Genomic DNA, 24762 nt, shown 5'->3' on the forward strand with positions numbered 1-24762 from the left:
ATGAGTTTATATTAATAGCATATCCCATGAAAAATCGAATGGATTAGCATGCTTAATTTTTATAGCTAATAAATGGTAAATACAGTTTCCCTTATAATTCAGAGATTATGCAGACATAACCTCCCCCCCCACCACCCAACACACACATTTCTATTCTCCTACCCTGCTGTTTTTTCCTCCTTAGTTCTTTCACAATCTAGCATACTATGTATTTTACTGATGCATTCATTTAATGCCTGACTCCCCTGTGAGACTATGGCGTTCATGAGGGCAGAGATTTTGTCTGTTTTGCTCACTCCTATAGCCCCGGTACCTAGACCCGTGTCAGGCACTTTGAAGGGATGAAATATACAAATGTTAGTTACCTTTATAATTTTAATCTTTAAAACAGTTGTACCTCTGGGCACAATGGTGCATACTGTAGTCCCAGCTACTTGGGAGGCTGAGGAAGGAGGATCACTTGAGCCCAGGAGTTCTAGACCAGCCTGAGCAACATAGTTAGAAACAAAAATAAGTAAATAAACTTATTTTCATAGCTAGAAACAAAAATAAGTAAATAAACCAAGGACACTGATTGAAAAGGTACCATTTTATTTTTATTTATTTATTTATTTATTTATTTATTTATTTTTGAGACAGGATCTCACTCTGTCATCCAGGCTGGAATGCAGTAAGGCAGTCATGGCTCACTGCAGCCTCAACCTCCCAGGCTCAAACAAACAATTTTCCCGAGTAGCTGGGACCACAGGCATATGTCACCATGCCCTGCTAATTTTTTTATTATTTGTATAGATGGGGTCTCACTATGTTGCCCAGGCTGGCCCTGAACTCCTGGGCTCAAGCAATCCTCCTATCTTGGCCTCCAAAAGTGCTGGGATTATAGGCATGAGCCACTGTATCCAGCCTACCATTTAAAATTTTAAAAGGACAACCCACAGATCTTTCCTAATGTCCAGATAAGGACAATATCAGATATGACAATGTCCATTGTTTAATTCTTCCTTCTCTGTGACTGTTGATGCTGTAATAGGATAATAGACAAATTAACAGAAAGAAAATACTATGGTGCTTTAATCATATAGGCTTGCGGATACTGCTTTATACTTCATCTGTTTTTCAATACCAGTTAATTAGCTTCTTAGTGAACTATTATTGCTGATACCACTAATACAGTTATGTGATTTCATTATCAGTGTTTGACACCTTTTCAGGTGAAAGCTACTATCTGAATGTCTATGTACACACATATGTGCAATTTCTTTTATGCTTTAGTCATGTGTTAAAACAATAAACAATTTCAGCAAAGGCTTGAAATTCTAAATAGTGTCAAATATACTTGTGGAAAATGATATGCTACTATTATATACAAAAGCAAATACACACTCACATAATCTTTGCATTGGCTATAGTTTAGCTTTTAGATAAATTAAACTAAAAAGTAGGCTGGGCATGGTGGCTAGATAACTTGAGCCTAGCAGTTCGAGACCAGCCTGGGTAACACAGCAAGACCTGTCTCTAATAATAATAAAGTAATAAAAATAATAATAACTCTCTTACCAGGATGCCACAATGGCCTTAATAGATCCTGTCTAAAATAGGCCACATAATCATGTCTTACTGTGCTCCATTTCCTCCTCTCCTGGACCTGAGTCCTGTTTCTTACTCGTTTTTCCCAATCTACCTCAGAGCTTATCTCGTCCCAGGCTTCTATTTTGCGTCTATACTTTTTTATTTTTCTTTTCTCCACAGCCTCAGACCTCAGAACTGCTCTCATTCTACTCTAACTCAAAGATGCTTTGTGAAAGACAAAGGATCACTCCTCCAGGGATGATTTAAGCTTGTTGCAAGCCAGAACTATACAGAAGTTAATGTGGCCGAGAATGGTGGCTCATGCCTGTAATCCCAGCACTTTGGGAGGCTGAGGCAGGCGGATCACCTGAGGATGGGAGTTCAAGACCAGCCTGACCAACATGATGAAACCCCGTCTCTACTAAAAATACAAAATTATCCAGGCATGGTGGTGCATGCCTGTAATCCCAGCTACTCAGGAGGCCGAGGCAGGAGAATCACTTTAACCCGGGAGGCGGAGGTTGCAGTGAGCCAAGATAGCGCCATTGCCCTCCAACCTGGGAAATAAGAGTAAAACTCCATCTTAAAAGGAAAAACAAGAAGTTAACATGGCTCATGTAGCATGACTTTTCTACTATGATGCACATTAGCCTATACAGAGGCCTGTGTACTAGGAGCCACTTTTACTATCAGTAGAAGGGGTGACTTGCTTTTTCTGTGTACTTTTCTATATTTTTTGTGCTTGTTAAAACTAGTGTGTATATGTGCGCGTATTTTTTAAATTAATTTTGTTCAAAGCCGAGGCAGGAAAAATTTGCTCATTTTTTGTTTAGGGCAGCCTATAATTGTAATTGTTGTTTTCAGGTATTCGGTGAAAAATTGCCTTCTCCTTACTCCCTTAGTCTTAAAATTCATCATCCTGAGATGGTTTATTTCCTATGTTTTTGCCTAAGTTATTTTTTGGTAACATTTAGGATAGAAACACGTGCACACACTCACACCAAACCTAAATTTCAAAATACTGTCTTTCTAATGCTTAAAACATGCCAGAACGTTTTCTTATATAATATACTCAATTACTGTTATAGAAAAACCGATTTTCTGTGTCCCATTTGTAGTCAAGATGACAATTTAAATTTGTCTAAAATCAGTTTTTGAAAACACTGCCTTAGTAACTAAGGATTGCTTCAGGGTTCCTTCAGCCAGATCATAGCGATCTAGTTTTATATAATATTTAACATAGTTATAATCTTAGACTTGTTTTGGATTTTGACCCTATGTTAACTTGTTGATAATTTATAGTCACTGTCAATAGCTATTATTTTATATAGGAGTAATAAAACTGTCTTTTAAAAAAAATATATGGGTAGATGAAGAGATTGAAAATGTTCTTGTCATTCTGGCCGTTTTTTGTTTGTTTGTTTGTTTTTTGAGATGGAGTCTCACTGTATCGCCCAGGCTGGAGTACAGTGGCGCCAGCTTGGCTCACTGCAACCTCTGCCTCCTGGGTTCAAGCGATTCTCGTGCCTCAGCCTTCCGAGTAGCTGGGATTACAGGAGCCTGCCACCACACCCGCGTAATTTTTGTGTGTTTTGTGGAGAGAGGGTTTCACCATGTTGGCCAGGCTGGTCTCGAACTCCTAACCTCAAGTGATCCACTCGCCTCTGCCTCCCAAAGTGCTGGGATGACAGGCACGAGCTACCACACCCGGCCCATTCTGGCCTTTTTACTTCCAACTCTGGCTCCTTCAAATTACTAAGGTTTAACTGAATAAGGTTAACAATGATACAGTGATGACTCAGGGAAAACTGGGGACCATATTTTTTTTGAAATTTTTGTTTTAGGAGCAGTTAGTTTCTCCTTCTTCTCTTAATGTTTGCTGCAGAGCTCACTTTAATCCTGATGCAGAGGACACAGAAGTCACATTGCTTTCAGGACCTCCTCTAGGGCAGCTTCAGCTCCCATTTCCTCTAACCTTCCAATTGCCTGAACTGACAAACTCAGCCTCCAGAGAGACTTTCGATGAGGTTCCACCCCATAACTGCTTGAAAAGGAGTGTGTTTACTCAGCTTAAGTGCTTCAGGTCCTCCTGATCCGTTGTTATGTACAGATGGTTTTATTATCATAAATCCTGCTGTACTGCCTGCTTCTTTTTCATTCTATGCCTCTTCTACTTGTCTCCACTTCTTATGAGTAAATCAATTTCTAGCTCCAGACTGATAAACTAAAATAAGGTGAGGGTTTGGTTCATGTGTAATTTTTTCCTATTTTTTTTTTCTCCCAGACTGATCATCATAAACATGATTGTTAATAGTCTTTTAGACACAGGGTACTTAACCCAAGTTACCTACCCCAGAGATAATGAGAAGGGGAAAAAGCAACACTTGCTAAAAATATAACATTTCTAAGAAATCCTAGTAACACTTTTTGAGTATTTTCTATATGCCAGGAGCTTTTCTAAGCACTTCACATATATTTGTTTATTTAATCCCAACAGCCTAGATGAGGTAGGCATTATTGTTTTTTATCTCTGCATGTAGCTGTACAAACGTAATGGGCATCTATCTGGTTCTAGGATGGTGGATTTTGAAAAATCATTTGTTTCCTTATGGTCATTATTTGGGTTTGAATAAAATATTTCTGTTAAACGTCCCTCCTCTATGAACTGGCAAAGTTTTTGTCTTCTTGAGCCTTCCCTAAATCCATCAGTTACAGTGGGGTTTCCATTCCGTTTCAGGTTGCTGTTGAGCATTTTGTATGTGGCAGTTTTAACACCTCCCTTCTTTCTGTACCACCCACTCAAGCTCATTCCAGGTGCCCTTAGCACGTGACTCCCAAGGCATTAAGTGGTCAAAGCTCATTTCGTTGACCAATGAGGAGCCCTGTGCCATGTATAACAGAGTTACACAGCTCCTGGTATTGGGAGCGAAGGTTGCTTGAGCAAAGCTTTCGTTACAGTTAGCCTGTCGCAGCCAGATCAAGATTGGAAAGGTAGGGGAAACCTTATTTGTTTTAACTGAAGAGAAGAAGAAATAATTGTGTTTGGTTAAAGCAATTTAGATCAGGCCAGATAAACAAATGATCCATATTGTTCATTTTTTAATTGAAGACCAAAAAAAAAAAAAAAAATTGGAAGTTGGTAAGAATTTCAACTGCTGCACAGTCTGCCTTACCGGCAGTAAAACCAAAATTCTTAAGTTAAAAACATTTTTTTAAAAATCAGTTCATCTAACAGCTTTTCACTTTATATGCTTGAAAAATCTAGATCTTCACAGTATTGTTGTTGTTTTATAGTTTCCTGTTATTTAAACCATGGGGTAAGAAGCAGGAATTTATCAGCAATGTCGCCCATATTTGTTTTTTAAAGCCATTTCAGAGTCAGTGTTTAGAGAAGGAAATTGTAATTTTAAGATGTGAAAATTAAAACAAGGAAAAGTTAATGGAATTAACTTTATGATAATTAGCATATAAAGGTTGACAATGAGGAAATTTCCTCTCAGAGAAAAGTTCTTGTATAAGAAGACTCTTATCATTGTTTTCAAACCAATAGTTAAATTTATGAAATGGAATTATTTAGGTGTAGGTTATATGCTTTAAGCAGTAACATTAGTTTCACTTTCATTATAAGTAATAGTTTAGTTATATTTTATATGCTATTCAAAATTTGTTAATATCTCAAATGACCAGAGAAGTAGAATCTTTAATCACTTCTCTCTGTCTGTCAATGGAGCAATTTGAATAGCATTTGAAGTAGAAGCTAATCTTTTAAAGAAAAATGCTCCTCTCTCTTAATGAACCCTTCTCCCTCCTCATTATGATGAATCAATGTTGCAACAAAATGTATATGTGAGAAATGCATATTCTTATACTTATTTATTAGCCTACATCTGATATTTAGTGTCAAAAGATAAGTTTGGGTTCAAAGAAAAGTTTAACTGGTTTTTCCTGATTGCTTTTTTCCAAAGATGGCTTAATACGGGTCTGTATTTTATAACAGAGATTAGCTAATACGTTTATTTTAAAATGTGACAAATGAGAGATGGCACCATTTGATTAAAAATGTATTTAAGTGTTTCGTTTTAAACTCTACTTTGGTCTAATTTGTAAAGAGAATTTTTTAATGTACATATCACAATGTATTAAATGTCCAAGAATTTCAGTTATTGCAGATTCCGTTTTCTTACTTTGACATACTCATTTAAAAAGACTTGCATCCTGAAACTGTATACTTGTAATAGATTTGTTCCAAATGCCTTTTTGTAAGACGCCTGCCACTCTCAAGATCCTCATTATTTATGTCTTTTACTCTGGTTGACTCTCTAGGGGAGGTGAGTGTGGGGGGCGACCGACAGTCACAGTGTTAACTATTCACAGTGGAGAACACTTGCGAGCCACCTTCCCCTGTATAAGTCAATGCTGCTTCTCAATTCCAAGCTAAGGTTCAAAGGTTTAGACCAACTTCACAGATCAGAGGTCAGGTACGAATTGCTGCAATTTGTAGTTCAATTCTGCCGATATGACAGAATTTCACAGCTATGATGATTGCTTTTTTCCACTTCTGCACAGAGGCCAGCCTGGGCAGTTAACAGCCTAATTTGTACAAGTCAGCCCTCGGCACCCGAGTTTAATGAGTAACTAGCTGGTGCCTTAGGTTTCACTGGTACAAGGTGCATATTATAAAAAGGGTCAAATGTCAGTGCACAAAGACGGAGTGGGGAGGGGCGTGATAATCTCATCACCACCATCTATGAATCATATGTAAAGATTCAGTAATTTGTGTTTGTTTGTAAAATTATATTTCCACTGTGAGAATGGTAGTATGTTCATTTTCTTTGCTATTTGAAAGAGGTAGATAATTTTGTTAGATGTTAGCAAGAAAGAACTGTCTGATTAGAGATTACTAACTAAGCAGTAAAAAGTGAAATTGCAGTTTTGTTTACTCATTTCACGGGGTTTCTGAGTTCTCAAAAACTTTCTCAAATGTGATAGTTTTTTAAGAAGCTAGGAAACAAGTCAGAATACCAGGTATTTCTGAGCCCATGATATTTATGCCTGTCTGATATTCTCTATTCGTCACCCAAAAAGTTGAACTCCTATCTATATTTCTAACCTAGGCTAAGAATATAATTTACTGTTTAAAGCTGAATATTGGGGTTCTTGAAAAAATTCCTATCTGGTGGGCCTTAACAATTCATGAATTTGCCATTCAGTTTTAACTCCTCATGTTGACACTGAAGCTATAATAGAATGCATATAGAATCATTTGTCATTTTTGTTATAACACAAATTTCAACTTTCTACTCTTCCAAACTGGAGTGCAGCAGCAATTGGATTCTTCCATAGAAGGCCTAGGGTTTGAACTCCAGCTTCTTCACTTCCAGCTAAGGGACCTTAACAAATGGGCAGCCTCATTGTACCTCAGTTCTGGCATCTCCAGAATGAGTAGAATCATAGATCTTGCTTCATGAGGTTGTAGCAATGATTAAATAAGATGATGTATGTGGAATGCTTAGTGCTGTACCTAGTGCATGATAAACATTCAATGAATGTTGATGGTAATTACTATCATTAATATTATTATGTTACTTAGGTTGTGAGTTTACCTAGCCTACCACATATACCATCTCAATTTGGTTTAGACTGGGTATTGGCTCTGTTCATTTCATGAGAGACATAGTTGGATGTGGCATAGGATAAGGTGATTTGGGAATGTTTCAGGATGCATTTCTTTTGAATGTCATGGGGAAGCTTATAAAATTCCTCCATTTCAAGTCTAGCACTCTTTTAGATGCTATCTTTTTTCTTTAGCTGATTTGCTGTCACATGGCAAAAGCTGTACAAGGAGGTAAATCCAAATTATCTGGTTTCCTTTGAGAGCTCCTTTATTCTGCCAAGCAGTGAAAAACATTTGAGTTTAAAAAAAAAAAATCCATAAATGATACCTTACCAGTGGGCTAAATTCTATCCTTGTTTTTATATATATATATGTATATTACACTTACTAGAATTCGTGCTTTCCAGAAATGCCAGAAATGAAAATATTAAAGTGATTCTTTTTTCATTCCACTGTTTTCACTTTAGTCCTATGGAATGTATCAATAGCATTTGAAGAAAAACATGATTTTTTTTTTTTTTTTTTGAGATGGAGCATCACTCTTGTTACCCAGGCTAGAGTGCAATGGCGTGATCTCATCTTACTGCAACCTATGCCTCCCAGGTTTAAGCAATTCTCCTGCCTTAGCTGGGATTACAGGCATGCGCCATCATGCCTGGGTAATTTTTTGTATTTAGTAGAGACAGGGTTTCACCATGTTCGTCAGGCTGGTCTCAAACTCTTGACCTCAGGTGATCCACTCACCTTCGCCTCCCAAAGTGCTGAAATTACAGGCGTGAGCGACAACACCTGGCAAAAAACATGATTTTTAACTACTAATGACAATATAAAAATTATATGCTTGGCATTAAAAAGGTAGTAACAATATATCAGACTGGATATGGAACTCTAGGATTCTAGTTATGAGTCAGATCTAGATTCTTCCCTGGTAGAGTTTAAAACTGACTCAAGATGACTAGCATTACAGCAATTACTATAATGCTAAACCAAAGAAAATTGCCAACAGTCTACCATTTTTGTCCTACAAAATAGCAATTTTATACGGTTCAACCTAGTGCTATATGAAGGATTATATGATGTTGGGGAAGCATATCATGGGGGGCTGCAGGAATAGCTTTCTAGAAGGAATGAAGTTTGGGATGAGTGCAAGCTGGCTAGACAGGGGAATTGGTGAGGGCTGAAATATTGGAACAGCATATGTAAGGGGGAAAGTAACACAAGATGAGGCTGGAGGAGGACCTGGAGTCTCTTTATAGGCCTTACAGACCTTACAAAGGATACAAACTTAGTCTAAGGGCAATGGGAGGAGAGTATAGGGATTTAAGCAGAAGAGTGATAAAACTCTTCTTTTTTTTTTTTTTTTTGAGATGGAGTCTTTTGTCACCCAGGCTAGAGTGCCTGGCATGATCTTGGCTTACTGCAGCCTCCGCCTCCCGGATTCAAGCAATTCTGTCTCAGCCTCCTGAGTAGCTAGGATTACAGGCGTGTGCCGCCACACCCGGCTAATTTTGTATTTTCTTTTTTTTTTTTTTTTTTTTGAGACGAGTCTCGCTCTGTCGTCCGGGCTGGAGTGCAGTGGCCGGATCTCAGATCACTGCAAGCTCCGCCTCCCGGATTTACGCCATTCTCCTGCCTCAGCCTCCCGAGTAGCTGGGACTACAGGCGCCCGCCACCTCGCCCGGCTAGTTTTTTGTATTTTTTAGTAGAGACGGGGTTTCACCGTGTTAGCCAGGATGGTCTCGATCTCCTGACCTTGTGATCCGCCCGTCTCGGCCTCCCAAAGTGCTGGGATTACAGGCTTGAGCCACCGCGCCCGGCTAATTTTGTATTTTCAATAGAGAGAGGGTTTTGCCATGTTGACCAGACTGTTCTCGAACTCTTCAGGTGATCTGCCCACCTCGGCCTCCCAAAGTGCTGGGATTACAGGCGTGAGCCACCATGCCTGGCCAAATTGTATATTTTTTAAATGGTCCCTTTACCTGCAAGGAGACCTAGATTGATTGTAGCAGGCCTGAGTGGATAGGGAGAAGCAGCTGGGAGTCTACTGTAGAAGTCCAGGCAGGAGCTAATGGTTAGTTTATGAGATGCTTTCAAATGTCGTGCCTTGTGTAATCCTTATAATGGTGATCTTTCAATATACGGGTGACAACCTGAGGCTCAGAAAGTTATGTAGCATGCCATGGTCAAACTGTGCAGGTGGCAAAGCGACAACTAGAACTCAGTTATTTGACCCTCAACCTGGTGGTCTCCTGGCAGCATTAGGACCCTATGTACTAGCATCCTTGGGTGAGGGCAATTGGTTTATCTTAAGAAAGGTTCTGGCCAGGTGTGGTGGCTCATGCCTATAATCCCAGCACTTTGGGAGGCCAAGGCAGGCGGATCACTTGAGGTCAGGAGTTCAGAACCGGCCTGGCCAACATGCTGAAACCCCGCCTCTACTAAAAATACAAAAATTAGCTGGATGTGGTGTGATGCGCACCTGTAATCCCAGCTACTTGGGAGGCTGAGGCAGGAGAATCACTTGAACCCAGGAGGCAGAGGTTGCAGTGAACTGAGATCACACCACTGCACTCTAGCCTAGGCAACAGAGCGAGACTCCGCCTCTTAAAAAAATAAAGGATCTGTTTTTAAGAAATGGAATTCTCATTCCTTGGTGGGGGGTTGTAGTAAGAAAGTTATTTTTAGCCTAGCTTTATGACTCAGAGAAGTAGAACAGGACATGACTTGATATTAGACGGGAGCATCTTTTTCGAAAAAATAAATGTATTAATTTCAAGTGTTTTATGTATGCTATGTGTCATTCCAAAAATGGACTTGAAACAGCTTTCAAAACTACATATGACACGTCAAGACACAAAAAGAAGAGAGGGCAAAAACATCAAGGTAGGCAAACTAAGATGATGCCAGGAGCATCCAATAAATATTTGCCCTCAAGTCCTCCCCTGTGTTGAAGACGAGTCATGAGCAGCTATAAGATTCACATGCCCAGAAACATTAAAACAAACCAGTTGTTCCGTCAGTATAGCTCTTCCTCTTCCTCCTGGAATCTACAAACTTCCCCATTTGGTTTTTATAAAGACTCCATGATGGAGTAAGCGATGTCTGTGCAATTTCATAGTACCAGGCTCGGGGGTGGGGGAAGCTAAAATGAATTAACACCGTTAATGTCTGGAGACCACCTCATTTCTCCAGGAACTGCCCCGCAAATCTTATTACTGTGTTTCCTACCTACTGTGTGACTTTTGGTAAGACAGTTTCCTTCATAGTAAAATCAAAGGTTTGGACTAGAACTAACCTTCTCAAACTGGGTTCTCTGGAGTATCCAATATTGTGTCAGGAGGAATGTGAAGCCACAGGACAAACATAACATATAGGTTTTGCTTGAAGATTTTTATGACAAACATTCTGGCCACACACGGTGGTTCACACCTGTAACCCCAGCACTTTGGGAGGCAGAGGCCAGCAGATCACTTGAGGTTAAGAGTTCAAGACCAACCTGGCCAACATGGCAAAACCCCATCTCTACTAAAAATACAAAATGTCTCACGTAGTTTTGTGCTACACCATAAAAAGGGAAAGAAGGATCACAGATGTGCCTTTTGTGGCTGTTCAAGTAACACAGGACATTTCCCCAAAATAAAACACTGAGGGTCAATGTTTGTTTTCAGAAAAGTCTGACTTTCCAGAATAACTACAAACACAATCCATTTCATTCGATCTGCTGGCCTTGGCCTCCCAAAATTAGCCAGGCATGGTGACGTACACCTGTAGTCCCAGCTACTCGGGAGGCTGAGGCAAGAGAATCGCTTGAACCCAGGAGGCAGAGGTTGCAGTGAGCTTAGATCACGCTACTGCGCTCCAGCCTGGGTGACGGAGTGAGACGCCATCTCAAAAAAAAAAAAAAAAAAAAAATTATGAAATGGATTGTGTTTGGGGTTATTCTGGAAAGTCAGATTTTGCTGGAAACAAACATTGACCCTAAGTGTTTTATTTTGGGGAAATGTCCTGTGTTACTCGAATAGCCATGAAAGGCACATCTGTGATCCTCCTTTCCCTTTTTATGATATAGCACAAAACTACGTGAATCCTGTGTTTCACTTATATATTAATAATCTGCTTTCAATTCATAGAGTTTACATGTTCATTACCTTGATATTACATTTTAAAGGAGACATTTTACCATTATAGAAAGAGAGAAAACTCAAAATTCTGCACAAATAACATATGCCAGGAATGGTGCTTCATAAATATTTTCTCTGTTCTCCACAACGGTCCTGCCACGAATGATTTCTGCTTTATAGATGTGGAAACTGAGGCTCAGGAAAGTTGAATATACTTGTCTGGATTTACTTAGCTAGTAGATGAGAGATGGAGGAGTCTAAATTTTATTTTATTGTCCAGACGGCGTACAGTTAATTTCAAGACACACTTTCTCGTACTTTGTACATTCGTTTTCATAGTTTTTATCAACCGCTATGATCTTGTTTACTAGGTATTATCCAGGATGCAGCATTTCAGGAATTATCTTTCCACACAGTTGGGTAAAGATTATGTGTATTGAAACATAAATCGTTTAACAGCTATTGCTCTATAATTTATTTGAGGGTGTGGCTTTTTTCTTTCAGGAGGTCATTGTTAACAAGATTAAAACTAGATCATGGCGAAGTATTATTGCTGTGTTCCCATAAGGTTATGGATCTCACCGAGCACCCAGTCATTCCAATATAAAGATAGTTATGGCAGAATAATTTTGAGCTATAAGTGATATTAAAGGCCATTTAATCCAGAAGGTTTCCAACTGTGCTCTATGGAGTCCTAAAGGTCTTACGGTATCCCCACAGGGACACAATGAATGATGGAACTGGGGGCATCTCCTGACAACATCCCCTACCCATACTTCAACCAGCTTCTGTTTGTTTTTTTTTGTTTTTTTTTTTTTGAGACGGAGTCTTGCTCTGCCGCCCAGGCTGGGGTGCAGTGGCCGGATCTCAGCTCACTGCAAGTTCCGCCTCCCAGGTTCCCGCCATTCTCCTGCCTCAGCCTCCTGAGTAGCTGGGACTACAGGCGCCCGCCACCTCACCCGGCTACTTTTTTGTATTTTTTAGTAGAGAGGGGTTTCACCGTGTTAGCCAGGATGGTCTCGATCTCCTGACCTCGTGATCCGCCCGTCTCGGCCTCCCAAAGTGCTGGGATTACAGGCTTGAGCCACCGCGCCCGGCCCAGCTTCTGTTTTATTGGTGGTGTTTCTGCATCTGGTTAGATTTTTGGTGGAAAAAAGTGTGCTACAACTAAAACACAAAGAAAAAACAAACACAATGGTTTTTTTTAATGTTGAGAACTACTGATAATCCAACTCCTTTATTATTTTTTTATTTTTATTTTTAGTTATTTAACTTTTTTGAGACAGAGTCTTGCTCTATCGCCCAGGCTGGAGTGCAGTGGCACAATCTCAGCTCACTGCAGCCTCTGCATCCTGGGTTCCAGTGATTCTCCTGTCTCAGCCTCTTGAGTAGCTGGGTTTACAGGCACACACCATTGTGCCCAGCTAATTTTTTGAATTTTTAGTAGTGACAGGGTTTCACCATGTTGGCCAGGCTGGTATTGAACTCTTGACCTCAAGTGATCCACCCACCTTGACATCCCAAAGTGCTGGGATTACAGGCATGAGCCACCATGCCTGGCCTCCTTTATGATTTTTTTTTCCACGAGAGTAAACTTTGGCTTAGACAGATGAAATGAACCGGGCATGACAGAGGTAGCGTTAAAACTAGCCTTCTGGTTCCCAGTCTGGTGTTGAAACCACTGTGCCATATTGAATCTTGTATAAGTTATTCGGAGCTTCAGGTGGCTTGATGGGAGCTCTCTGTAGTTTGGAAAATCAGGTAGATTATATTTCCACACATTGGGAGACTGAGGCGGATGGATCACTTGAGGTCAGGAGTTTGAGACCAGCCTGGCCAACATGATGAAACCCCAGCTCTACTAAAAAATACAAAAATTAGCCAGGTGTGGTGGTGGGCACCTGTAATCTCAGCTACTCAGGCAGCTGAGGCAGGAGAATCACTTGAACTCGGGAGGTGGAGTTTGCAATGAGCCGAGACTATGTGACTGCACACCAGCCTGGGCGACAGAGCAAAACTCCATCTCAAAAAAAAAAAAAAGAGTCTGAAGTCTACATTTTAGGGCAGAATAGTAAGTCTCTTTCATACCAACTCTGATTGGTAGTGGGTAAGTGGAGTACTTGCTTCAGTGGTTTTGGGAACCCTCTCTGGACCCTGCAGGAATAGTTTGAAGATCTATTAGTGATGTGAAGCATAAGCCCCCAAATTGGCTGGGAGGTCCATGAGCTAGATATGATCATTTCTCTAAAGGATACTACCTCTTCTTTTTGTGAGTCTATAAGCGTAAAGTATAGGCTACATCTGTATTCCTTCTTAAACATTATGTGCCTCTTGAAGTCATGCACACTCTGAAGAAGGCAGAGAGAAAAACACAAATGGAGAAATTGGTCATTTTCTTATTATTACTGTTCCTTGTTTCTTTAAGAATCAGATAAGCAGTTGCACTTCTTGGTTTGTAGAGAACATGATAATTAGAGTAATGGTATTTCATTTTTTGAAGAAAATAGCCCCACAATTTCTAACCATTATGCTTTGGAACTACAAGAGGATCTGTCCCCCCAATTTCTAATGCACATATGAAAATTATATTGAAATAGAAAATATTTCTAACCATTTCTTTTTTAACCCTTAGGATTTGCCTTAAAGGACACGCCAAAAATTGAACAGAGAAATCCCAAGGAAGCTGCCTGAATTCGCCTGTATACTCTCGTTCTGCATCTTATAAAGGACCAGACAAATCACATTTGTGGTTTTGGTGAGTGTACTTCCTCTGGTCCTTTTCCTTTCCACTTCAGCAAGAACATAAGTTTTCATTCCTATCAACCAAGATACCTGCTGCTTGGATAATGTGTAACTGTTTGTGTTCATGTGGCAACGTTAGTGGAATATAGAACATGATAAGTCATCTGCAACCCACAATATAAACCTTTATGTCTTTGTGCGCTTTACATCTTTGTGACTTAAGAGACAAGATATCACTATGTGTTGCTTATAAATCTGCCTCTTAACCTCCCAAAAAAGAGGTCAACTGTATTTCTTTCTTTCTTTCTTTCTTTTTTTTTTTTTTGAGACAGTCTCACTCTGTTACCCAGGCTGGAGTGCATTGGCGTGATCTCAGCTCACTGTAGCCTCCACCTCCTAGGTTCAATCAATTCTCGTGACTTAGCCTCCTGAGTAGCTGGGATTACAGGTGTGTACCACCACACCTGGCTAATTTTTATATTTTTATTAGAGACCAAGTTTTACCATGTTGGCCAGGCTGGTTCTCAAACTGCTGGCCTCGAGATTCACCTGCCTCAGCCTCCCAAAGTGCTGGGATTACAGACATGAGGCACAGCACCCAGCAGTCAACTATGTTTCAGTCAGACTGTATTTTGATTGTGTGACACGAGGAAGGGTTCTTTGGTACAAACTAGACTAGGATTTGTGTGATAATATCTTGTGTTTTTTTATCAATCCTCATACTTTCTCTAAGTTTCTGTTTCCTCACCTGTCATATAAGGTAAAAATAACTGTCATCCCAATTCATGACAGTCCAAAGAAAGACAACATATGTAAAAGCACTTTGACAACCATTTAATCATCTCCAAGTAGGACTGAGCCCAGTAGGCAGAGGTTGCTGTTAGCCAAGATCTTTTTTTTTTCTTTATTTTTCTTTCTTTATTATTATTTTTTTTAAAGAGACGGAGTCTCACTCTGTCGCCCAGGCTAGAGTGCAGTGTCACGATCTCGGCTCACTGCAACCTTTGCCTCCCGGGTTCAAGCAATTCTCCTGCCTCAGCCTCCTGAGTAGCTGGGATTATAGGTGTGTGCCACCACACCCGGCTAATTTTCATGCCCAGGTAATTTTTTTTTGTATTTTTAGTACAGACGGGGTTTCACTGTGTTGCCCAGGATGGTCTTGAACTCCTGAGCTCAGCCAATCCGCCCGCCTCGGCCTCCCATGTGCTAGAATTACAGGCATGAGCCATCATGCCCTGCTGAGCCGAGATCTTTCTGTGGATCTAGTGAGTGAGATTATTCTATGGGCGATAATCCCCTGTGTGCTAGGAAGGGAAGGTAAGAGAAAGACTAGCCTCACCCTGACCTTGGATCCCAGCCCTCACACAGCTCCAGAAGGTGGAGGCAGTAGATACCGGTGTGTCAGGGAGGGGCTGCTGGCTACACTGATGTGCCCAGCAATCTCTGTGAGAGAAAATAGGTACCTTGTCTTCATGTACCCTAGGCTGGGTTTTGGATTTAGTCCATTGAATTCAGGGACTCAGAGAGCTAAATATTTTTAATTGTAATTTTTTTCTTCTTATAAAAGTATACTAATGGAAGGAAATCTGGAAATTATAGAAAAATGTAACAAAATCTACCTATAATCCCACAATCCAAATATAACCAGAATTAACATGGTATATTTACTCTGATTTTGTTTGTTTAATTTCCACATACAGTAGTCAGCCCCCATCTGCAGTTTCACTTTCCTTGGTTTCAGTTACCTGTGGTCAACTGTTTTCCAAAAATAGAGGCATACAGTATGATATTTTGAGAGAGAGAGAGAGAGACCACACTCATATAACTTTATTATTAGAGTATTGCTATAATTGTTATATTTTATTATTGTTGTTGTTAATCTCTTACTGTGCCTAATTTATAAATTAAACTTAATCATAGGTGTGTATTATATATGTAAATATGTATAGGAAAAAACAGTTTATATAGGGTTCAGTACTATCAGAGGTTTCAGGGATCCACTGGGGGTCTTGGAGCAGGTCCCCCTCAGATGAGGGGGGACTACCACATATCTTTAAATATTATTTAGCAAAGTTAAAATAGCTGAGAATATTAAACAGGTACTCTAAGCTGTGGCTATGCCACAATTTATTGACCATTTTTATACCATTGAATATTTGTGTTTATTACATGTAAATATAAACTATTATGTTCATTGCATTGTGTTATGAATAGCACTGCAGTAAATATATTCGAATGTAAATCTTTTCTTGGGTATTTGATTATACATGTCTATAAATGGAATCACTGGGCTAATGAGAATTGACTACTTAATGAACACTGTAAAGCTCTTGATATTGTCTGTTTCAGAAACATTTTACCCACCTTCCCAACTATCTCCACGTATCATATATGACAATGTGCATTTCACAGGGCACATGTAAAAACTGTGTATTACCAATTTAAGATTTAAAACCAGAAATACTTTTATAGAGACTCAAAAAATACTTAGGTTGGTGCAAAAGTAATTGCAGTTTTTGCCATTAAATGTAACTATAAAAACTGCAATCACTTTTGCACCAACCTAATAAAAGCCTATTCCCTCCCCTTTACCTACCCCACCTCTAGCCAATATCAGGTCTCTAAAGTAGAAGACAGTGTCCCAGATCTGTTATTACTTATCAACCTCAGTCTCTCATGTCTCTTTATGGGAAAAGATATGTGAGGCCTACATTTATTCACTGAGTATTTATTCTTACCACTTATGTTCATTTCTTGCTCTGTGCATCAGGAGAAGCTGCTGGTTCATGTGGTACTTCTGTTTATTATGATTATATTTTTGAAGCACCACCATACTTTTTCTCACAGGAGCTGCACCATTGTACATTCCCACCAGCAACACACAAGGGTTCCAGTTTCTCCACATTCTCAGCAACACTTGTGGTTTTTTTTTTGATAATTGCCATCACAGTGAGTGTGAAGCGGTATATCGTGGTGGCTTTGATTTGCATTTCCCTAATGATGAATGATGTTGAGCATCTTCTCATGTCCTTATGAGGCATCTGTGTGTCTTCTTTCTTTATTTTTTCAAGGGTCTTTGCAGATGTATAATGCAGATGTATAATGTATATCTTTGCAGATATATAATGTATATCTTCTTTGGAAAATATCTATTCAACTTTTTTGACCATTTTTAAATTAGCTTGTTTGCTTTTTGTTATTCAGTTGTAGTTCTTTATATGTTCTGAATATCAGTTCCTCATCAGACGTGATTTGCACATATTTTCTCCTACACCATGGGTTGCTTTTTCACTCTCTTGACTGTCCTTTGGTGCACAAAAATTATTAATTTTGATGAAGTTTACTTTATCTATTTTTTTCCTTTTGTTGCTGTGCTTTTGGGGTTGTCCAAAAAATCATTGCCAAATCCAATATCATGAAACTTTGCCCCTGTATTTTCTTCTAAGTTTTATAGTTTTAGCTCTCACATTTAGGTCTTTGATCTATTTGAGTTTATTTTTGTATATAATGTAAGGTAAGGGCCAGGATTTTTTTTAAAGATGTACTTTTGATTCCCACCAAATCTTGGTGAAAGCCTGTGTCAGGCAGTTAAGAAAATGACACAAATATTCAAGCCAACATTTGTTCTGAATGATTTTTCTTCCTCATATAGGCTTAGGTGGTTTCCCAACAGACAGGTGAAAGAAAGCGTTTGGGGAACTGATGGCTCATGTAACTAGGATACAGCAGTGAGGTGGCAGTTGGGCTCAGCAAGTGTTTTGTTGTAAATATGCTTGAAGAAATCCCCAAAAAGAGAACAGCAGGAGTAGATAGTGGCTTAGGCTAGAAAAAACATGCATGTGGGTGTTATGTAGGTACATATATTTGCAGCAGAGGGAAGGAGAGAGGACACTGTTGTTGGGAACTGTGGGCTATAGAAGATAAAAACATCTTTTATACAAAAATAAATTTCTTTTCATGCTGCTTCAGAGAAAATCTAAATTAGCTACAATTATGTGCTAATTATGTTTCCAAAACAGTTGTCCTAGCTCTGTTTTATTGTGGACAGAACCTAGCAGCACTTAACAAAATGTGAAGTCTGTCTGGACTTCCCTTGGAGAAGACTGAAAAGGACGAAGAATCCCCAGGCTGTGTGAGCTGCCTTGCCTAGCTTCAAATGTCTGCACTGGACTGGCTGCTCTCTGACGGGCTTGGAGATGACAGTAGTGCCATTTCCCTAATGATGTAGTGCTATGCTAATGCAACTCAGGGTCTCAGGGGTCTCCCCACATGAACAAGATTCTCTATTAGGCTCTCATTGGAATGCTTGACATTGGCAGTTGGCTGTCCAAATTCTAAATAAATTAATGTTAAATCTTTTTTTTTTTTTTGAGATGGAGTTTCGCTCTTGTCGCCCAGGCTGGAGTGCAATGGCATGATCTCGGCTCACTGCAACCTCCACCTCCCGGGTTCAAGTGATTCTCCTGCCTCAGCCTCCCAAATAGCTGGGATAACAGGTGCCTGCCACCATGCCTGACTAACTTTTGTATTTTTTTTTAGTAAACACGGGGTTTCTCCATGTTGGCCATGCTGGTCTCGAACTCCTGACCTCAGGTGATCCACCCATCTTGGCCTCCCAAAGTGCTGGGATTACAGGCATGAGCCGCTGTGCCCAGCCTGTTAAATCTTTTAAAACTCTGACTTCAAAACCTATGAGAAACAAACTGGAATCCAGCCCATCCCTGTTTTGGTTTTCACAGGGACTGGTTTAGGTCCTCAGCAGCGTGGGCTGCTATAGGTCCTCATTTTCTCTTTGCCATAAAAAGGGATTTGGGAAAGAGGAAATAACTAAGCCAATTAAATTTTCTGATGCAGGATGGGATAAGATGGGCCATGCTTTCGGAAAAAACAATTTGCAAGACTGGTATACTATATTTCCCTTGAAGCATTAAAGTCATTTCACACTTTATGAACTCGAAGAATATCCAGTGTTTCCCTGTGAGCCTGGGAATAAATGATTAGGTCAAATCAGGGTGTTTTTACTGATGTATTAGTTTTTTAATTGAAATATTAACTCCAAGTGCACTCAGTGAAAGTACAGAGTACGCGAGACATGAATAGCAATTAAATGCCAGCAATCGTTCCAGGAGTTTAGTAGACCTGGGAAATCATAAATTTCTTGACACCTGAATTTCTCATTTTAAATACTTTAGGTTCAGTAAAATTCTAGATATGTATTGTATTTTCTGTTCATTTCTATTCTTCATTTAAGTGCATGTTTCTTGAGTTTCTTTAATTAATATAGTTGTGCTTTCTATGTAAATTTGTAAGAATTTCCAACTGACTCTAACTGCCTAGTTTAATTATAGAGACTGGGAAAACTGGTTCTCCTTCCCTCCCTCTTCCTTCTTCTTTTAATAAGTATCTTTTTTTTTTTTTTTTTTTTTTTTGAGACAGAGTCTTACTCTGTCACTCAAGCTGGAGTGCAGTGGTACGATCTTGGCTCACTGCAACCCCTGCCTCCGGGGTTCAAGAGATTCTCCTGCCTCAGCCTCCCGAGTAGCTGGGACCACTGGCACCTGCCACCATGCCTGACTAACTTTTGTATTTTTAGTAGAGATGGGGTTTCGCCATGTGGACCAGGCTGGTCTTGGACTCCTGACCTCGGGTGACCCACCCACCTCAGCCTCTCTGGAGTGTAGTGGCACAATCTCAGCTTACTGCAACCTTCACCTTCCAGGTTCAAGCAATTCTCCTGCCTCAGCCTCCCAAGTAGCTGGGATTACAGGCGTGAGCCACCACACCTGGTCTATTCCCATTTTCCAGTTGAGAGAACTGAAGCTTGGGAGAGTAAGTCACCCACCTGAAGTCACACAGTTAATAAATGGGATTGAACTCAAGCAGTTGAGCTCTGGCATGCACGAGCTTGAGCTCAAGCACTGTAATAAGCAGCCTCTCAAAATACCTTCAAATAAAAGAGTGAGTAAAAACTGCCTTCATGGGCAGGCCCCATTTATGTGCCTATTTCCTTGTGGCATAAAATCTCTACCAAATTCCTGAGACAGTATAGCAGAAGCTAAGCATATCAGCTAAGGCCAAAAAAAAAAAAAAAAAAAAAAAAAAAAAACAGTGATGGAAATTTCATAGCTCCCTGGCCAGTACCTGCTTTACCAAGACGGCTCTAGGGATATTAACATTGGCATTCAATATAGTCCATTAGGGGTTGGTGTGGCTTTTCCATGTGACATTCCTGATGCCTGGGCATGTGTTAGAAATGCCAGCTCCTGGCTGGGCTTGGTGGCTCAGGCCTGTAATCCCAGTACTTTGGGAGGCCGAGGCGGGCAGATCACCTGAGGTCAGGAGTTTGAGACCAGCCTGACCAACATGGAGAAACCCCGTCTCCACTAAAAATACAAAATTAACTGGGCGTGGTGGCGCATGCCTGTAATCCCCGCTACTCAGGAGGCTGAGGCAGGAGAATTGCTTGAACCCAGGAGGCGGGGGCTTCGGTGAGCCAAGATCACGCCATTACACTATTGCACACCAGCCTTAGCAACAAGAGTGAAACTCTGTCTCGAATGAAGGAGGGAGGGAGGGAGGGAGGAAGGCAGGTAGGCAGGCAGGCCAGCTCCTATACCAAAGCTGGCCTATTTGTTCTTGATGGCCTCCTTTTGGCCATGCAGAAATACCACCACATAGTACCTGGGTATGACTATTTGTACCCAATTCTATATACAGGTAAACCACAAAAAAATTTTAAAATTATTTTTATTATTCGTTTTTTTTTAGAGACAGGGTCTTGCTCTGTTGCCCAGGCTGTAGTGCAGGGGCACAATCATAGCTCAATGCAGCCTTGAACTCCTAGGCTCAAGCAATCCTCCCACCTCCCCAGTAGTTGGGATTTCAGGCATGCACCCCCATGCACAGCTGTACCACAAAACTTATGTAAATAGATACATGAAAAAAATGTCCAAAGCAATTTGGTGGATGTTACATATAAAAGGAAAACTTTTTGTAGCTTTGTCCTACCATGTTTCTTACAAAAGACAGTGCACATTCATTCATTCTTCTATCTGTTCATTCTTTTATTCAAACATTCATTCAGTGCCAGGCACTGGGGATAAAATAAGCACCGCTGCCTTTGAAATGCTTCCATTATAGCTAATAAAATAAGGTATAAACACTATTGTTTTAACTTTTCTAAGACATTTCAAACAATGCATGAAGAAGTGGAAAGAGCCTTTAATATCTAAAATCACTTCATAATAACACTTTTCTGTGTTAAAGGACCTGTCTCAGATGGTCTCATTTCTAATAGAGTTCTTTGAAAAGACTTAGAAACAAACAAAATTGATAAAAGAGCCCACAATATTCACAAATACCACAGGATGACGCAGGTTCCTACTCATATCAATGAACTCATGGTGCTTACTTTTCCAAATTTTTAAAGTAAATAAGCCATTGGGTATTAGAGTTTAACCTTAGCCATATGTTTGCAGAAGGACCTGTTTTTTAAGCTATCTTTTTTTGTTTTTCACTGTGTACCCAAAAAAGAAAGAAAATAAAAGGGGAAAAAAATCCCAAATATCACCAGAGTTAGAAAGGTGGAACAACATTGAAACAATGCAATGAATAAAAAGAACATGTATTTTCTGGATTAAAGTTACATTTAATGCATTTTGTCTTTAAGTTATCCCTCACCAGAAAGCTCACTTCCTTTTTTATGTTTTCTCATAAACAGCCTACTGTGGTCATATTGCCATAAATATAGTTGATTTTGAAAATATTTTTAGCTTCCAAAATACCCCACATTCAACTTAAACATTTATAGAAGAAAGTGTTTTAACTCATGACTTTTTCAATGTTGAAGGTATTTCTGGGCGAATACTATTCTACTGTAATTATTGCCTTGAGATAGCTGGTCAATGAACATGGCATCAACATAACCAGGATCTGTTTTTTTCTGTGATAGCAGATATTGTTTCCTAGTTGCAACTGAAATGACTAATGTTAACCAAATAAAAGCAGAAGGTCACACCTAAAACTAAAGCTAATGTTTGACTATGTCAGTCTGTTTCAGACCCTTTGTTTCAGGACAGGCAATCTGTCATTTGTTTTACAAAAAAACCTGTGTTATTTTTGTATACTACTATTTGACATACCACCAGAAGGTGCATATTGTACATGTATTCATGTACAATACAAGACAGTAATAACAGACCATACTGTTACTATATAACTACTACTGGCAAACTACTAATATCATTTGAAATTAGGAGGAAAGGACTAGCATTCACACACCATTATAATGACTGTAAGTTTATGTTTGGGAACGTTCACTTTCATTTTATTTTATTTTGTTTATTTAATTTTATTTGCTTTAATAGAGGTGGGGTCTCACTATGTTGCCCAGGTTGGTCTCAAACTCCTAGGCCTCCCAGAGTGCTAGGACACCACACCCAGCAAAAAGTTCACATTCTAAATCTGTTTGGGCATAAATTTAAGAAAAAAATTTTTAACTTAATCCCCAATGTAGTAGTAAAATTTAAGAAATATAACGAATGAAAACTAAATACCCTTGGCTGGGCCCAGTGACTCACGCCTGTAATCCTAGCACTTTGGGAGGCCAAGGCCAGCGGATCACTTGAGGTTAGTTCAAGACCAGCCTGGCCAGCATGGTGAAACCCTGTCTCTACTAAAAATACAAAAAAAAAATTAGCTGGGTGTGGTGGTGTGCACCTGTAATCCCAGGCTGAGGCACAAGAATCCCTTGAACCTGGGAGGCGGAGGTTGCAGTGAGCCAAGATTGTGTCACTACATTCCACCCTGAGTAACAGCCTTAAAATGTCTTTTTTTTTTTTTTTTTTTTTTTTTTTTTGAGACAGAGTCTCACTCTGTCACCCAGGCTGGAGTGCGATGGCACTATCTCAGCTCACCGCAACCTCCACCTCCTGGGTTCAAACAATTCTCCCTGCCTCAGCCTCATGAGTAGCTGGGATCATAGGTGCTGGGCCACCACACTTGGCTAATTTTTGTATTTTTTAGTAGAGATGGGAGTTCACCATGTTGGCCAGGCTGGTCTTGAACTCCTGATCTCAGGTGATCCGCCCCACTCGGCCTCCAGAAGTGCTGAGATTACAGGCGTGAACTACCATGCCTGACCCCCACAAATTTTAAAATTTTCAAAAAATTCTGTCTTTTATATTTGGACTCTCTGGGTTTGGTTTGGTTTTGTATATAAAACAACTCTACTGCCAAAAATAAGTCAAACTATAAAGTACACCTCAAAGATAAGGCATCTTTATAAAATTACAATCACAAATTTGCCTTATCTAATTGTGATTTTGAAGGAAGCACAGGATCACCTCCTTCTCAGTTTCTCCATCAAGAAAATGAGGCTGGCCGGGCGTGTTGGCTCACGCCTTTAATCCCAGCACTTTGGTAGGCCGAGGCAGGAGGATTGCTTGAGCCCAGGAGTTTGAGAACAGCTTGGGCAATGTGGTGAGACCTCATCTCTACAAAAAAATAAAAAATTAGCCAGGCGTGGTGGTGGGGACCTGTAGTCTAAGCAACTAGAGAGGCTGAGGTGGGAGGATCCCTTGAGCCTGAGAGGTCAAGGTAGGAGGACTGCTTGAGCCTGAGAAGTTGAGGCTGCAGTGAGCTGTGACCATGCCACTGCACCCCAGCCTGGGTGACAGAGCCCTTGTCTCAAAACAAAAACAAAAACAAAAAAAAAAAGAAAAGAAAATGGGACTAATACTTTTATATAGTATTGTTAGTAGATATAGATATGTAAGAATAGTATGTACAGGAAATATATATCTATAAATTCTCAGTAACTTGAATCATATTCTTAACACAGGAAATTTCTTATGTAAAAAAACACTATTATGAATTTTTTGCAATTAAAGATGACTTTTATAATTAAAAAGTAATCATGTATCAAACTACCAGTTCATATATTCAACTTCTGGCACATAAAGTTTTTCTAAGAATATTATGCCCAGGGATCTCTCTTAAACCTGCTTCAGTAATTGTAATATTTTAATTTTAACATGGCATATGACACCATAATTAGTTAACAGACAATATTTAGGGCCTACTACATTCAGTGGGTAGGCACAAAGCTCCCATGCAGGAATACTAAGTAGTGATAAAAAGAACATAATACTTACATAATTGGACAAATATAAAAGACAACATAGTGGTAAGCCATTATAACTACACATTTCACATGTACAGTGTCTTAAAACACTTTCTCAAGTAAATGTAGAAGGTAATATCTGTGTAAATGCCCTTTCAGTTTGTCCATAAACATTTGGGAGTGAATCCCCTCAGGTTCTTTACATTTTAATTTTAAAAAGTATCTTGCCAGGCAGATAATTTGCGAAACACTGTGACTATACAGTTGTCTACAAAAAGAAGATCCTTGAAAAACATTTACTCTTGACCAGCTGAAATAATAACAAAGGGCCTTGAGCATTTACTGTAGCCAGGTATTTTTTCTTTTTTGTTTGTCTGTTACGAGGCAGGGTTACCCTCTGTTGCTCAGACTGGGGTGCAGTGATGCAATCACAGCTCATTGCAGCCTGGACCTCCTAGGCTCAAGTGATCCTCCCACCTCAGCCTCCTGAGTAGCTGGAACCACCACACCTGGCTAATTTTTGTATTTTTTGTAGAGACAGGGTCTCACTATATTGCCCAGACTGGTCTGGAACTCCTGAGCTCAAGCGAGCT

The 24762-nt window shown here is 39.8% G+C and overlaps 1 protein-coding gene and 1 long non-coding RNA gene across 12 annotated transcripts in view; one reads left to right on the forward strand and one right to left on the reverse strand.

Annotated features, from left to right (window-relative positions):
* RBM47 (RNA binding motif protein 47) overlaps positions 1 to 24762 on the forward strand; it is a 209581-nt gene that overhangs the window by 152918 nt on the left and 31901 nt on the right. For 10 of the 11 annotated variants that reach the window (XM_050790366.1, XM_050790359.1, XM_050790369.1 and 7 more), the window contains one exon: positions 13937 to 14059. The gene's annotated coding sequence lies outside the window, so the exon portion shown is untranslated. Of the gene's footprint in view, positions 1 to 617; positions 4561 to 13936; positions 14060 to 24762 lie in introns of those variants that run through there. The other variant, XM_050790364.1, reaches the window with a different exon arrangement.
* LOC126954671 (uncharacterized) overlaps positions 8690 to 24762 on the reverse strand; it is a 217549-nt gene continuing 201476 nt past the window's right edge. Inside the window, exon 2 of the long non-coding RNA XR_007725690.1 lies at positions 8690 to 8856. This is a non-coding gene — a long non-coding RNA (uncharacterized LOC126954671). The remainder of the gene's footprint in view (positions 8857 to 24762) is intronic.

Source organism: Macaca thibetana, chromosome 5 (assembly GCF_024542745.1).
Source record: "Macaca thibetana thibetana isolate TM-01 chromosome 5, ASM2454274v1, whole genome shotgun sequence".
Classification (NCBI taxonomy): domain Eukaryota; kingdom Metazoa; phylum Chordata; class Mammalia; order Primates; family Cercopithecidae; genus Macaca; species Macaca thibetana.